The sequence below is a fragment of the Callorhinus ursinus genome, unplaced genomic scaffold, assembly GCF_003265705.2.
Source record: "Callorhinus ursinus isolate GAN/ISIS: 27379988/994484 unplaced genomic scaffold, GSC_fseal_2.0 scaffold156, whole genome shotgun sequence".
NCBI classification, from domain to species: Eukaryota; Metazoa; Chordata; class Mammalia; order Carnivora; family Otariidae; genus Callorhinus; species Callorhinus ursinus.
The window spans coordinates 110,711-127,062 of NW_027397218.1; the positions used below are offsets into that span (position 1 = coordinate 110,711).

The window sequence follows — 16,352 nt, forward strand, 5'->3', positions numbered from 1 at the left end:
TGGATGGGTGGATGGGTGGATGGGTGGATGCAGGAGGTATCAAACATGTGCTGGGAAGTCATGGATTTTTACATTTTCGGACAGAGCTCTTAATGCAGCTTGCTGAACTCCTGGTGTCGGGTGGATGAGAGGATACAGCTTCTTAGGACTCTACAACTGATGGCTGCAAGATGGGAGGCATTTCCTGTGTGGAGGACCAGCCCGAGAATCCCAGCTGCTATAGAAACCTGAAGTCATTGACAGGACCATGACAACATTTTTTTTATTCTTTTTTAAGATTTTATTTATTTGACAGAGAGAGACACAGTGAGAGAAGTAACACAAGCAGGGGGAGTAGGAGAGGGAGAAGCAGGCTCCCCACTTAGCAGGGAGCCCGATGTGAGGCTCGATCCCAGGACCCTGGGATCATGACCTGAGCTGAAGGCAGACACTTAACAACTGAGCCACCCAGGTGCCCCAACAACATTTTAATAGAGACGGTGAGGCCTGGCGTGAACACCAAGTCCTGTCTTCAGGTGTTTGGGACTCAGGTGTGGTTGTGGGTCCATGCAGTGGGATGTGATTAGCCCTGGGGTGTGGGGAGACAAAGGGATCCTAAATTCAAGTCACCTCTTTTCCTGTTTGGGGCTTGGTGCCCGAGCTATCTCCTAGAAAAACCCACTGGGGGCCCTCTTGGCCTCAGTGAGTGTGGGGTCCTGCTCCAGGGGAGTCCCTGGAGCTGCTTTCCTCTGAAGGCAGGGGCGCAGGACGTAAGACAGGTAACGGCTTTGAGTCCCAGCTTCCCCCTGTATAAAGTGGGGATGAGAATGTTTTACCCACGGGATAGCTGACAAGTCAGTGATATACGTGAGCAAGCCCATAGCCCTGTGATTGGTTGCTGCAGGATCATGAATGCCTGTATTGAATTCATGCCACTTAATCCTTTTGAACTTTGTTGTTAGTGGATAGATCAGGAAAGGAGGGGAAAAAAAAGCCACGGTGAGAACTCCATTGTCACGTGTGGTTATCATGATTACAATCTAATTGTATCACCCTCGTTTTCGCTAACCTAGTGTCTGGCATGGTGGGAGAACATAGTTATACCCGTAAAGCATGGTGATTGCTGGATCTGCCTCTCCCTGTGCAGTTCTTCTTACCTGGGTTGAGCTCATATCAAGTGCCTGAAGGAGGCAGGTTCTGAGGACTTGAGTCCTGATGGCTGCTGAAGCATCTATTCCAGATTCAAGGGCAGCAGTCCTCGGGAGGCCCCAACACCTCACATTTTATATGGTTCCACTTTCCCTTCTTTCTTTGGATATCAGTTATATTTCTTTTTTTCTTTTTAGTGGCCAACCTAGAGTTGACATTATACATTTATTAATCCAAGTCCACTGTCAAATAATATTATACTGCTTCACAGGGAGCGCAAATCCCTTATAATAACAAAATAATCCTATTTTTCCCTCCATCCCTTGTATCATTGCTGTTATTTCTTTCATTTCATCTGTGTATAAGAATCTATCAGCATACACATTTATATAAAAGCATATGGAATTGAATATATTGTTGCTGTTATAATTTTGAACATACTGTTACCTGTTAGATCAATTAAGAGTCAGAAAAAATTACTTTCACTTACTCCTTTTTTAAGGCTTTTCCTTCCTTTATGTGGGTCAAGTTTCTGATCTATATCATTTTCTATCTAAAGAACTTCTCCTAATACTTATTGTAAGACAAGTTCACTGGCAACACATTTCTTCAATTTTTATTTTTCTGAGGATGTCTTTATTTCTCTGTCTCTTATGAAGGATAATCTGGCAGGTTCAGAATTCGAAGTTGGTGGGTTTTTTCTCTCAACATTTTAAATATTTCATTCTCTTCTCTCCTTGCTTGCATGGTTCCTGAGAATTCAGATATAATTCTCATCTTTGATTCTCTATAGGTAAGGGATTTCCTCCCCCCCCCCCCCCGCCCCGGCTTCTTTCGGGAACTTATCTTTGATTTTCTGTAGTTTGAAAATGAGGTGCCAAGGTATATAATTTTTGGCCATATATCCAGGTTGGTGTTCTCTGCTCTTCCTGGGTCTGTGGTTTGTTGTCTGACATTAAGTTGGGGAAATTCTTCGTTGTTGTGTCAAATATGTCTTCTGTTTCTTTCTTCCTTCTCTTTCTAGAATTGCCATGACATGGAAGTTGCACCTTTTGAAGTTGTCTCATAGTGCTTAAAGATTTTGTTCCGGTTTTGTCAATCTTAATTGTCCAATATAGTAGCCACTAGCTGCCTGCGACTGTGGAACACCTGAAATGTGGTGAGTGGGACTGAGGAATGAGTTTTTAACTTCATCTAAATTTAAGTAACATAAATAATAACGATCCACATGTGGCTGGTGCCTAATGTATTGGACAGCAGCAGCTCTACACATTTTTCTGCACCTTACTTTTTTCACTGAACAATATGTCCTGGAGATCACTCCGTAGCAATATAGGGAGGGAGTCCTCATTGCTTCTTGCTGGTGTGTAGTAATCTAGTACATAGATGTCCTTAGAATATTCGGCCTGTTCCTTATTGCTGGGGATCTGTCTTATTTCTGGTCTTCTGCTGTTATGATTTGTTCTCTCAGGAATGGTTTTATGCTTATGCCTTCTTTTCTTTGTAATGATATCTTTTGGGTAGATTGTTAGAAGAGAGATTCCTGATTCTAAGAGAAAATATTTCTGTCTCATAAAGTAGACGATTTGGGACAGAATGCATGTGCAAACATGGCAGCAAGAAGTAAAGTTTGGTTCTATTTCATCATTCCTTTCAGTCCATGTACTTTCTGATTTCTTATTTTCCTTGTAAGTTGACATGGGTGTAGCAATTTGTTGTTGAGCCTCAGGAAGAGGAGATACTTCAGTAGAGCAAAGAATAATAAAGGGTCAGCTAGATAGAACATGGAAGTCATCAAACCTGTATCCCAGTGGCCGGAACCTTCAACTGACCGACCACCGGGCCTTACATGATCCTGTCTGTTTCTTGGCCTTCAGCCTAGCACAAAAAAATACTCACTATAAGAAATAGTGGTTATGGGTGTGATATTTGGGGTCGGAAGGATCAGGATTTGACACACTGGGAAGCATTACTTGCAGGTTGCATGATCTAGCACAAGCAATTTATTTGCTATGTCCCCTGTAATCTTTGGTGTTTTTATCACCGTATACTAATTATAATAATACTTACACCACTCCTACAAAGTATAGACTGTAGGAGTGAGGATTACATTGCCAGGTATTACAGTGTTCCATGAGCCTAGAATTTTATAAATTTTGGATAGAGTGGATGACATACGTATAAAGGGAGTTCTATGGAAAGCTCATGAGCAGACCCACACATATAACGTTATTTCATATGGTACAGGTATGACATTTCCAATCAGATGCATTGATCAAGAATACGAGTTGGTCAGCTGGTAAAGGGTTTGTCAAAAGGCAAAGTTAAATCACATCTTACGCTTGTCACTTAAGAAGGCTTCATCTACTTGTTAGTACTTGATAAAAGCAAAAGCAAAACCAACAAAAATACAGGATCTAATCTGCACATATGGTATGGTAATAGTTACATGAATTGTATATTAATGCATATATAGTACATGTGCATACATCCGAATTAGCAAAAAAATGAAAGTGTACAATGTTAATTTTGATGATTTTGAGATTCCTGAATATTGAATTTTTTCTCAAAGTGTAGTTGACACATGATGTTAAATTAGTTTAAGGTATACGGCATGGTGACGGCGCAAAGGCATACATTATGCCATGCTCACCACAAGTGCAGCTATCGTCTGTCACCATGGAACACTATTGTAATACCATTCACTGTAATCCCTATGCCGTACCTTTCATCTCTGTGACTTAATCATTCCACAGCTAAAAGTCTGTATCTCCCACTCCCCTTTACTCATTGTGCCCTTCCCCCAGCCCCTCTCTGGCAAACACCAGTTTGTTCTCTGTATTTATAGGTTTGTTGTAATCTTTTGTTTGTTTGTTTGTTTAGATTCCACTTGTAAGTGAAATTATATGGTATTTGTCTTTCTCTCTTCGACTTATTTCACTTAACACCACCTTGGTCCATCCATATTGTCGCAAAAGATCTCATTCTATTCTTATATAGAATATTATATTCTATAATATTCCATTTTTTTTATATATATCACGTCTTCCTTGTCCAGTCATCTATGGATTATCACTTGGGTTGCTTCCATACCTTGGCTATTGTAAATGATGCTGAAGTAAATGTAGAGCTGCATATATATTTTTGAATTAGTGTTTTCAATTTCTTTGGGTAAGTACTCCCTAGCGGAATTACTGGATCATATGATATTTCTATTTTTAATTTTTTGAGCAACATCTGTATTGTTTTCCACAGTGGCCGCACCAATTTACATTCCTACCAACAGGGCACGAGGGTTCCCTTTTCTCTACATCCTTGCCAATGCTTGTTACTTCTTGTATTTTTAATTCTAACCATTCTGACAGGTGAAAGGTGGTATCTCATTGTGATTTTGGTTTGCATTTTCCTGATGATTAGTGACACTGAGAATCTTTTCATGTGTTGGTTGGCCATCTGTATATCTTCTTTGGAAAAATGTTCACTCAAGTCCTCTGCCCATTTTAATCAGATTATTTATTTTGTTGTGTTTTGTTTTTGGTGTTGAGTTATAGAAGTTCTTCATATATTTTGGATATTAACCCCTTATCAGATAAATCATTTGCAAGTATCTTCTTCCAGTCAATAGGTTGCTTTTTCTTTTTATTGTTGGTTTCCTTGGCTGTGCGAAAGCTTTTTATTTTGGTGTAGGCCCAATAGTTTATTTTTGCATTTGTTTCCCTTGACTGCGGAGACATATCTAAAAATATGTTGCTGAAGGCCAATATCAAAGATATTATATAAGCATATATTTTTTTTTTCTAAGGGCATTATGGTTTCATGTCTTACATTTAGGTCCTTCATCTATTTTGAGTTAATTTTTGTGTATGGTATAAGAAAGTAGTCCAGTTTCATTCTTTTGCTTGTAGTTGTCCAGTATTTTCAGCACCATTTATTGAAGAGATTATCTTTTCCCCATTGTATATTCTTGCCTCCATTGGCATATGTTCACTGACCATATAAGCATGAGTTTATTTCTGGACCCTCTGTTCTGTTCCATTGATCTATGTGTCTATTTTTGTGTTAGTACCATACACTTTTGGTTACTGTAGCTTTATACTTTATCTTGAAATCCGGGATTGTGACAACTCCAGCTTTGTTCTTTCTCAAGGTTACTTTGGTTATTCAGGGTCTTCTGTGGTTCCATACAAATTTTAGGATTATTGTTCTAGTTCTGTGAAAAATGCTGTTGGCATTTTGATAGGGATTGCACTGAATCTGTAGATTGCTTTGAGTGGTCTGGACATTTTAACAATATTAATTCTTCCAATTCATGAGCATGGAATATCTTTCCAATTATTTGTGTTGTCTTCAATTTCTTTCAACAATGTTTTATAGTTTTCAGAGTAGAGTCTTTTATTTCCTTGGTTAAGTTTACTCCCAGGTATTTCATTCTTTTTGGTGCAATTGTAAATAGGATTGTTTTCTTAATTTCACTTTCTACTATGTTATTAGTGTATAGAAACACAACCAATTTCTGTGTATTAATTTTGTATCCTGCAACTTTACTGAATTCAGTTATTTCTTCTAATAGTTTTTTTGATGGTATCTTTAGAGATTTCTATTTATAGTATTGTGTCATCTGCAAATAGTGACATTTAAATTTCTGCCTTACCAATTTGGATGCCTTTTATTTCTTTTCCTTCTCTGACTGGTGTGGCTAGGATTTTCAGTACTATGTTGAATAAAAGTGGTAGGAATGCACATCCTTGTCTTGTTCCTCATCTTAGAAAAGAAGCTCTCATTTCTTTCCCCATTGAATATGATGTTAGCTGTCTGTTTTACATATATGACCTTTACTATGTTGAAGTGTGTTCCCTCTAAACCCACTGGGTGTTGATATTTTTGCCTCTGCACTTGGCTCCATGTTAAACATTTGTTAATATGAGTATGGATTATATTTATGATTAAAAACACTATCCCCTAAAACTCTGCTACTTATGAAATATTTCAGTTAAAAAATGTTGTGAGCCATGAAATTAATCCAGGTAGGAAAATCTTAACACTTGTTTCCTTTTCTCCTTAGGATAATCAGTATCCAGAATGACATGATTATCATTTCCATGCATTCGTTTCTTACTTTATTCCGAATGAGAGCTTCCCTAAACAAAACATAGGGAATAAAACAAATCATGTTTTATATGATTTCATTACTTACAGATGCACACACACACATTTACACATAAACGTAGTAGATGTTCTCATCCTCCAGCTTGCTAATTTAGCAAAATGTATGCATACATACATTCATATATATGTATTATAAATAATATATGTGTGTGTATAATTTATATACATATGGTGAACATATATATGATGTGTATATGTGTAGAGTGTATATGTACACATACACAGAAAACCCAGTCCATAATCTCAAGGGAGTGTTGGGAAGAGTTCAAGGGTAAACCTCCCTCCAGTTCCAGAACGCTATTGGGTGCGTCACACACAATGCTAATTTTTGCTTCCTTTCCATCCTAACTGCTCTGAGCTTTAACAGGGATTTTGTTTCTTAACCCATTCGTTTCTTCTTTACCTTTAACTATTCTTTCCTTCTCATTCTTATAGTTTTGGTTGTGATTCTTTATCATGCTTTTTCTATTAAGTTTTTAATTTTAATTCCAGTGTAATCAGCATGCAGTATGATAATAGTTTCAGGTGTACAATATAGTGATTCAACAATTCTATATATTATTCAGTGCTCATCATGATAAGTGTACCCTTAATCACCTTCACCTATTTCACCCATCCCCCCACTCACTTCGCCTCTGGTAACCATTAGTTTGTTTTCTATAGTTGAGTCTATTTTTTGGTTTGCCTCTTTTTTCCTTTGTTCGTTTATTTTGTTTCTTAAATTCCACATATGAGTGTAATCATACGGTATTTGTCTTTCTCTACTGACTTATTTCACTTAGCATTATACCCTCTAGGTCCATCCATGTTGTTGCAAATGGGAAGATCTCATTCTTTTCTATGGCAGAATAATATACCATTGTGTGTGTCGGGGGGTATATATGCAATATCTTCTTATCCATTCATCTATCAATGGACGTTTGGGTTGATTCCATATCTTGGCTATTGCAAATAATGCTGCAGTAAGAATAGGGGTGAATATATCCCTTTGAATTAGTGCTTTTGTATTTTTTGGGTAAATACCCAGTAGTGCGATTACTGGATCATAGGGTAGTTCTATTTTTACCTTTTTGAAGAATCTCCATGTTGTTTTCCATAGTGGCTGCACCAGTTTGCATTCCCACCAACAGTTCACTAGGGTTCCTTTTTGTTCACACCCTCACCAACACTTATTTCTTGTGTTTGTTTGTTTGTTTGTTTGTTTTGTCATTCTGACAAGTGTGAGGTGATATCTCATTGTAGTTTTGATTTGCATTTCCCTGATGGACGATATTGAGCATCTTGTGTCTGTTGTTCATCTGTATGTCTTCTTTGGAGAAATGTTTCTTCATGTCTTCTGCCTATCCTATTTGTTAATTGGATTATTTGTGTTTTTTATGTTAAGTTGTATAAGTTTTTTTTTAATATATTTTGGATACTAACGCTTATGTCATTTGCAAATATCTTCTCCCATTCTTTCGGTTGTCTTTTAGTTTTGTTGATTGTTTCCTTTGCAGTGCAGAAGCTTTTCATTTTGGTGTAGCCCTAATAGTGTATTTTTACTTTTGTTTCCCTTGGCTCAGGAGACACACATAGAAAAATGTTGCTATGGCCAATGTCAGAGAAATTACTGTCTGTGGTCTCTTCTAGGATTTTTATGGTTCCAGGTCTCGTGTTTATGTCTTTAATCCATTTTGAGTTTATTTTTGTGTATGGTGTAAGACAGTCGTCCAGCTTTATTATTTTGCATGTTGCTGTCCAGTTTTCCCAGTACCATTTGTTGAAGAGACTGTTTCCCATTGCATATTCTTGCCTCCTTCATCGAAGAGTAATTGGCTATATAATCATGGCTTTATTTCTGGGCTCTGTTCTCTCCAGTTGATCTGTGTTTTTGTGCCAGTACCATTCTGTTTTGATTACTTCAGTTCTGTAGTGTATCTTAAAATCTGGGATTGTGATACCTCTAGTTTTATTCTTCTTTTTCAAGATTGCTTTGTCTGTTTGGGGTCTTCTCTGATTCCATACAGATTTTTAGGATTATTTGTTTTAGTTCTGTGAGAAACGCTGTTGGTAATTTGATAGGGATTGCGTTAAATGTGTACATTGCTTTTGGTAGTATGGACATTCTCACAATATTTGCTTTTCCAGTGCATGACCATGGAATATCTTTCGATTTGTTTGTGTCATCTTCAATTTCTTTCATCAGTGTTTTATAGTTTTCAGAGTACAGGACTCTCGCTCCTTGGTTAAGTTTATTTTAGGTATTTTATTATTTTTGGTGCAATTGTAAATGGTATTATTTTCTTAATTTCTTTTTCTTCTACTTGATTGTTAGTAGATATGAATGCAACAGATTTCTGTATATTGATTTTGTATCCTGCAACTTTACTGAATTCATTTATCAGTTCTAGTAGTTTTTGGTGAGTCTTTAGGGTTTTCTATATATAGTATCATGTCATCTGCAAAGAGTGAAAGTTTGACTTCTTCCTTACCAATATGAATGTCTTTTATTTATTTTTATTGTCTGATTGCTGTGGCTAGGACTTCCAGTACTATGTTCAATAAAATTGGTAAGAATAGATATCCTTGTCTTATTCCTGATCTTAGAGGAAAAGTTCTCTGCTCTTCCCCATTGAGTATGATGTTAGCTGTGGGTTTTTCACATATGGTCTTTATTGTTTTGAGGTATGTTCCCTCTAAACTGCTTTGTTGAGGGTTTTTATCATGAATAAATGTTGTCCTTTGTCAAATGCTTTTTCTGCAGCTCTTGAAATGATCATGCGGTTTTTATCCTTTCTCTTACTGATGTTGTGTATCACATTGATTAATTTGTAAATATTGAACTACCCTTGCATCCCAGGAATAAATCTGACTTGATCATGGTGAACGATTTTTTCAAATGTATTGTTGGATTCATTTTTCTAGTACTTTGTTGAGGAGTTTTGCCTCTACATTCATCAGAGATATTGGCCTGTAGTTCTCCTTTTTTGTAGCATCTTCATCTGCTTCTGGTATCACGGCAAGATGGCCTCATGAAATGAATTTGGAAGATTTCTTTCCTCCTCTTTTTTAGAATAGTTTGAAAAGAATATGTATTAAGCCTTCATGGGATCATCCAGATTTCTGGATTTTTCACCTAACTGGGACAATCCCTCTGTATCTGTCACTTGCTTAGAATATAAAAAAACAGGGTCACATACATCTATGTAGAAGTATCTTTTTCATTTTCTACAGGTTATTTTTTCTTAATGAAAAGATGTAACTTTTAGATAAAGTAATGCAAAGTTTTCTTCAAACCAGATTATGAAAGAATAGCTGTTGTAATTGAATGCTCTTTGAAAAGTTCACATGTGAATAAAAAGACTGGAAGAACATATACATAATTTTATATCCTACTGATGCCTATATCTACACCTCATGTTTATTAAATGTGAATTAGATGTCTACTGTGTGCCAGCAATTGTCACTCCAATTCCATATCTGCATCCACATCTTCCCTGTCTTGATATCTAGACTGGGTAACTGAAAATGTTCACAGGTGGAAAGATGGGTGTTAGTGGCCACCCCACGGGGTGTTTAGGTTGTCCTAAAACAGACTCCATTCGAAGCACTTTTTGACTAAGCTTAACCCTGAGTCCCGGAAACCCAGCATTTCAACAGGAAATAATTCAGTTGAAGGGGGAAGTTGTACCTTCAGAAATTGAAGCTACTTGTAACCCAGACCTCCATTGTCTTGAATAGCACTCAGAGGCTACTACCTTCTCTTGAGGAGACCTCACTCCCAGAGAGAGTGAGTGAAGGACAAGGTAACACTTGTGTGGTTTCAGTCTTGATTCTTTCATGGGTGCATACTAGAGGTTTTACTTTCTCTTTAGTCCATGGCCAAGTTGTATGGTAGATTTCTTTCTTTTTTTTTTTTTTAAAGGTTTTATTTATTTATTTGAGAAAGAGAGAGAGAGATTGGGAGAACGAGTGGGAGGAGGGGCAGAGGGAGAAGCAGACGTTATTTGAGAGAGGGAGAGAGATTGAGAGAACGAGTGAGAGGAGGGGCAGAGGGAGAAGCAGACTCCCTGCGGAGCAGGCTGCCCCTTGTGGGACTCGATCCTAGGACCCTGGGATCATGACCTGAGCCTAAGGCAGAAGCTTAACTGACTTAGCCACGCAGGCGCCCTGTGTGGTAGGTTTCAAAAATGATTTTGTGGCTGTCTTATCCTAGGAAGTTCATCTCTACCATTTAGTCCTCTGAGGGGGTCTATCTGAGGTGACATAGAGTTTCTGCTTCATTGAAGACCTTGTTTCCTGGTTGTGGGGGCCTGGACTCAGATGCACAGGAGAAAGAGGAGAGACAGTTCTCAAAGACAAGCCTGAGACCGGGACCCTGCTCTCAACATCTAATTCTCCTGAGTTAGTAACATGGTTTCTGTACCTTTCTCACAAGACGGTCGCCCCCTCAAACTGTTCCTCTTATGCTTGACACCCCACTATGATCCAACTTTCTCTCTTGTCCAGAGAAGTACAGCCAGTGAGATTCCTCTATAACCTGGTGGTAAAGGAAACTTTTCCAGCTATGACTAACAATCCATAGACAATTGGGGAGTGATATAACAAAAATTAAGCTGAATAAATTGCAAAGATCTACTTGGCTTTATTAAACGATTTTCATGAATCTGCAGCATCCCATCAAACAAATAGAGGGGCATTCCTAGGAGATGTAAAAAATGGAAGGTTTGGGGCGGAGCAAGATGGCGGAGGAGTAGGAGACCTAGGTTTCGTCTGGTCTCAGGAATTCAGCTGAATAGGGATCAAACCATTCTGAACACCTACGAACTCAACAGGAGATCAAAGAGGAGAGTAGCAACAACTATCTGAACAGAGAAGCGACCACTTACTGGAAGGTAGACATGCGGAGAAGTGAATCCGAGGCGATATTCGGGAGGATAGACGGCGGGGGAGGGGCCTCCGCCGGCCACTTCTGGCAAGTGATAGAGCCGCGGAGCACAAAATCGGAACTGTTAGAAGCCGGCTCCGCTGAGGGACGTCGCTGCAGTGGCTAAGCAGGGGGTGGAATCCTCCCGGGACAGTGTGGTCTCAGGACCCTTGGGGTCACAGAAAGACCGGGGGTGCCTGAGCGCGCCAGAGCTCCCAGGTATCGGAGCGGGGAAGCCGGCTGCAGAGACGGAGCTGAGGCGCGGGCTCTCAGCTTGGGGTTGCCATAAACTGTGATCCGCGGCCCAGTCGGGCCACTGCTCCTCCAGCAGGGACCCAACAGGCGGCAGATCCGGGGAGACTCCCCTTCCTCCCCGGGGAGGAGCGGCACGGGAACGCGCCACAGGGATCTGCTGGGTTTGGAGACTCCACACGGGGTCGGGTGCCAGAGATAGCAACGCTTGGTCACAGGCCGGGTGAGCACGGAGAGCGGCCGGAGACCGGGGACAAGGGAGTGACTGCTTTTCTCTGTGGGCGCACTGAGGAGCGGGACCCCGAGTTCGCAGCTCCTCCGGGTGGAGATTGGGAGGCCACCATTTTTCCCCTGGTCCTCCAAGGCTGTACCGAGAGCTTGCAGGGAACAAAAGCTCCTGAGATCAAACCCGAGCAGCTTGCTTAGCCCGGACCGACAAGGGCGGGGCAATTCAGCCTCCGGCAAAGACATTTGGAAACCACAGCAACCGGCCCCTCCCCCAGAAGATCAGCACGAACAGCCAGCAAGGCCAGACCAAGATTACCGATCAAGGAGAACTGGAGAACTCCAGCGCTAGGGGAATACTGCACATAGAATTCATGGCTTTTTTTTGCCATGATTCATTAGTTCATCAAAGTTAATTTTTGTTAACTGTTTTTTTTTCTTTTTCCCTTTTTCAACCAACATCTTATCAATCTCTTTTTAAAAAAAAAACACTTTTTATTGTTCATTTTTAGAGTCATATTTTATCCCTTCATACTAGTTACCCTTATTTTTGGCATATATATATAAGTTGTTCTCTCTTTAAAATTTTGAGATACAGTTTCTTCTAACAGATCAAAATATACCCTAAATCACTAGTGTATGGCTCTGTTCTAGTCTCCTGCCTGATCACATTCTCTCCCTGTTTTCTTTTTTTTTTTTTAAATCTTCTTTCTTTTTTCAAACAACTTCTTATCAAGTCCTTTTATAAAATCTTTTATAATTTTCATCTTTACAGTCATCTTCTATCCCTTCATTGTATCAACCCTTATTTTGTACATATATGTCTTTCTTCCTTTAAAATTTTAGGAGGCACTTTTTTCTAACAGACCAAAATACGCCCCAAATCTAGTGTGTGGCACTGATCTATGCACTAGCCTGATCATATTTGATCACATTCTGCTTTTTTTGTATTCTTCTGTTTTTGTTTTTATCTTTTTTTTTCTTTTTTTTTCTCTTTCTTTTTTCTTTCTTTCCCTTTCTTTTGCCCTGGTTTCAGGTCTTTTCGGATTTGTATACAGTATATTTGCTGGGGACGTTGTAAACCTGTTAGCATTTTGTTCTCTCATTCATCTATTCTCCTCTGGACAAAATGACAAGACGAAAAAAATCACCTCAGCAAAAAGAACAAGAGATAGTACCGTCAGCCAGGGACCTACTCAATAGGGACATTAGTACGATGTCGGACCTAGAGTTCAGAGTCATGACTTTAAAGATACTAGCTGGGCTTGAAAAAAGCATGGAAGTTATTAGAGAAACCCTTTCTGGAGAAATAAAAGAACTAAAATCTAACCAAGTCGAAATCAAAAAGGCTATTGATGAGGTGCAATCAAAAATGGGGGCACTAACTGCTAGGATAAATGAGGCAGAAGAGAGAATCAGCGATATAGAAGACCAAATGATGGAAAATAAAGAGGCTGAGAAAAAGAGGGAGAAACAACTACAGGATCACGAGGGCAGAATTCGAGAGATAAGCGATACGATAAGACGAAACAACATTAGAATGATTGGGATCCCAGAAGAAGAAGAAAGAGAGAGAGGGGCAGATGGTATATTGGAGCAAATAATAGCAGAGAACTTCCCTAATGTGAGGAAGGAAACAGGCAACAAAATCCAGGAGGCACAGAGAACCCCTCTCAAAATCAATAATAATAGGTCAACACCCCGACATCTAATAGTAAAACTTACGAGTCTCAGAGACAAAGAGAAAATCCTGAAAGCAGCTCGGGAGAAGAGATATGTAACCTACAATGGTAGAAATATTAGATTGGCAACAGACCTATCCATAGAGACCTGGCAGGCCAGAAAGGACTGGCAAGATATCTTCAGAGCACTAAACGAGAAAAATATGCAGCCAAGAATACTATATCCAGCTAGGCTGTCATTGAAAATAGAAGGAGAGATAAAAGGTTTTCAGAACAAACAAAAACTGAAGGAATTTGCAAACACGAAACCAGCCCTCCAAGAAATATTGAAAGGGGTCCTCTAAGCAAAGAGAGAGCCTAAAAGCAGCAAAGATCAGAAAGGAACACAGACAACATACAGTAACAGTCACCTTACAGGCAATATAGTGGCACTAAATTCATACCTTTCAATAATTACCCTGAATGTAAATGGGCTAAATGCCCCAATCAAAAGACACAGGCTATCAGAATGGATTAAAAAACAAGACCCATCCATATGCTGTCTGCAAGAGACTCATTTTAGATCCAAAGACACTCCCAGATTGAAAGTGAGGGGGTGGAAAACCATTTACCATGCTAATGGACACCAAAAGAAAGCTGGGGTGGCAATCCTTATATCAGACAAACTAGATTTTTAAAACAAAGACTGTAATAAGAGATGAGGAAGGACACTATATCCTACTTAAAGGGTCTATCCAACAAGAAGATCTAACAATTGTAAATATCTATGCCCCGAACATGGGAGCAGCCAATTATATAAGGCAATCAATAACAAAAGCAAAGAAACACATTGACAACAATACAATAATAGTGGGGGACTTTAACACCCCCCTGACTGAAATGGACAGATCATCTAAGCAAAAGATCAACAAGGAAATAAAGACTTTAAATGACACACTGGACCAAATGGACTTCACAGACATATTCAGAACATTCCATCCCAAAGCAACGGAATACACATTCTTCTCTAGTGCCCATGGAACATTCTCCAGAATTGATCACATCCTAGGTCACAAATCGGGTCTCAACCGGTACCAAAAGATTGGGATCATTTCCTGCATATTTTCAGACCACAATGCTTTGAAACTAGAACTCAATCACAGGAGGAAAGTCAGAAAGAACTCAAATACATGGAGGCTAAGGAGCATCCTACTAAAGAATGAATGGGTCAACCAGGAAATTAAAGAAGAATTAAAAAAATTCATGGAAACCAATGAAAATGAAAACACCGCTGTCCAAAATCTTTGGGATACAGCAAAGGCAGTCCTGAGAGGAAAGTACATAGCAATACAAGCCTTTCTCAAGAAACAAGAAAGGTCTCAAATCCACAACCTAACCCTACACCTAAAGGAGCTGGAGCAAGAACAGCAAATAAAGCCTAAACCCAGCAGGAGAAGAGAAATCATAAAGATCAGAGGAGAAATCAATGAACTAGAAACCAAAAGAACAGTAGAACAGATCAACGAAACTAGGAGCTGGTTCTTTGAAAGAATTAACAAGACTGATAAACCCCTGGCCAGACTGATCAAAAAGAAAAGAGAAATGACCCAAATCAACAAAATCATGAATGAAAGAGGAGAGATCACAACCAACACCAAAGACATACAAACAATTATAGGAACATATTATGAGCAACTCTATGCCAGCAAATTAGATAACCTGGAAGAAATGGGTGCATTCCTAGAGATGTATCAACTACCAAAACTGAACCAGGAAGAAATAGAAAACCTGAACAGACCTATAACCACTAAGGAAATTGAAGCAGTCATCAAAAATCTCCCAACAAACAAAAGCCCAGGGCCAGATGGCTTCCCAGGGGAATTCTATCAGACATTTAAAGAAGAATTAATACCTTTTCTCCTGAAACTGTTCCAAAAAATAGAAATGGAAGGAAATCTTCCAAATTCATTTTATGAGGCCACCATTACCTTGATCCCAAAACCGGACAAAGACCCCATCAAAAAGGAGAATTACAGACCAATATCCTTGATGAACCTGGATGCAAAAATTCTCACCAAAATACTAGCCAATAGGATCCAACAGTACATTAAAAGGATTATTCACCACGACCAAGTGGGATTTATCCCTGGGCTGCAAGGCTGGTTCAACATCTGCAAATCAATCAACGTGATACAATACATTAACAAAAGAAAGAACAAGAATCATATGATCCTCTCAATAGATGCAGAAAAAGCATTTGACAAAGTACAGCATCCTTTCTTGATCAAAACTCTTCAGAGTATAGGGATAGGGGGTACATACCTCAATATCATAAAAGCCATCTACGAAAAACCTACAGCGAATATCATTCTCAATGGGGAAAAGCTGAGAGCTTTTCCCCTAAGGTCAGGAATGCAGCAGGGATGTCCACTCTCACCACTGCTATTCAACATAGTATTAGAAGTCCTAGCCACAGCAGTCAGACAACAAAAAGAAATCAAAGGCATCGAAATCGGCAAAGAGGAAGTCAAACTCTCACTCTTTGCAGATGATATGTTACTTTATGTCGAAAACCCAAAAGACTCCACCCCAAAACTGCTAGAACTCATACAGGAATTCAGTCAAGTAGCAGGCTATAAAATCAATGCACAGAAATCAGTGGCATTCCTATACACCAACAACAAGACAGAAGAGAGACAAATCCAGGAGTCGATCCCATTCACAATTGCACCCAAAACCATAAGATACCTAGGAATAAATTTAACCCAAGAGGCAAAGGATCTGTACTCAGAAAACTATAAAATACTCAGGAAAGAAATCGAAGAAGACACAAAGAAATGGAAAAACGTTCCATGCTCATGGATTGGGAGAACCAACATTGTGAAGATGTCAATGCTACCTAGAGCAATCTACACATTCAATGCAATCCCCATCAAAATACCATCCACTTTTTTCAAAGAAATGGAGCAAATAATCCTAAAATTTGTATGGAACCAGAAGAGACCCCGAATAGC

At 39.2% G+C, this 16,352-nt stretch overlaps 1 long non-coding RNA gene across 4 annotated transcripts in view; it reads left to right on the forward strand.

The window, feature by feature from the left end:
* LOC141371977 (uncharacterized) overlaps nt 1-16,352 on the forward strand; it is a 160,091-nt gene that overhangs the window by 71,786 nt on the left and 71,953 nt on the right. The window contains exon 6 of one of the 4 annotated variants that reach the window (XR_012377344.1): nt 10,947-11,084. The exons of 2 other annotated variants lie outside the window; for them this stretch is intronic. This is a non-coding gene — a long non-coding RNA (uncharacterized lncRNA). Of the gene's footprint in view, nt 1-84; nt 239-10,946; nt 11,085-16,352 lie in introns of those variants that run through there. One more of the 4 variants, XR_012377339.1, reaches the window with a different exon arrangement.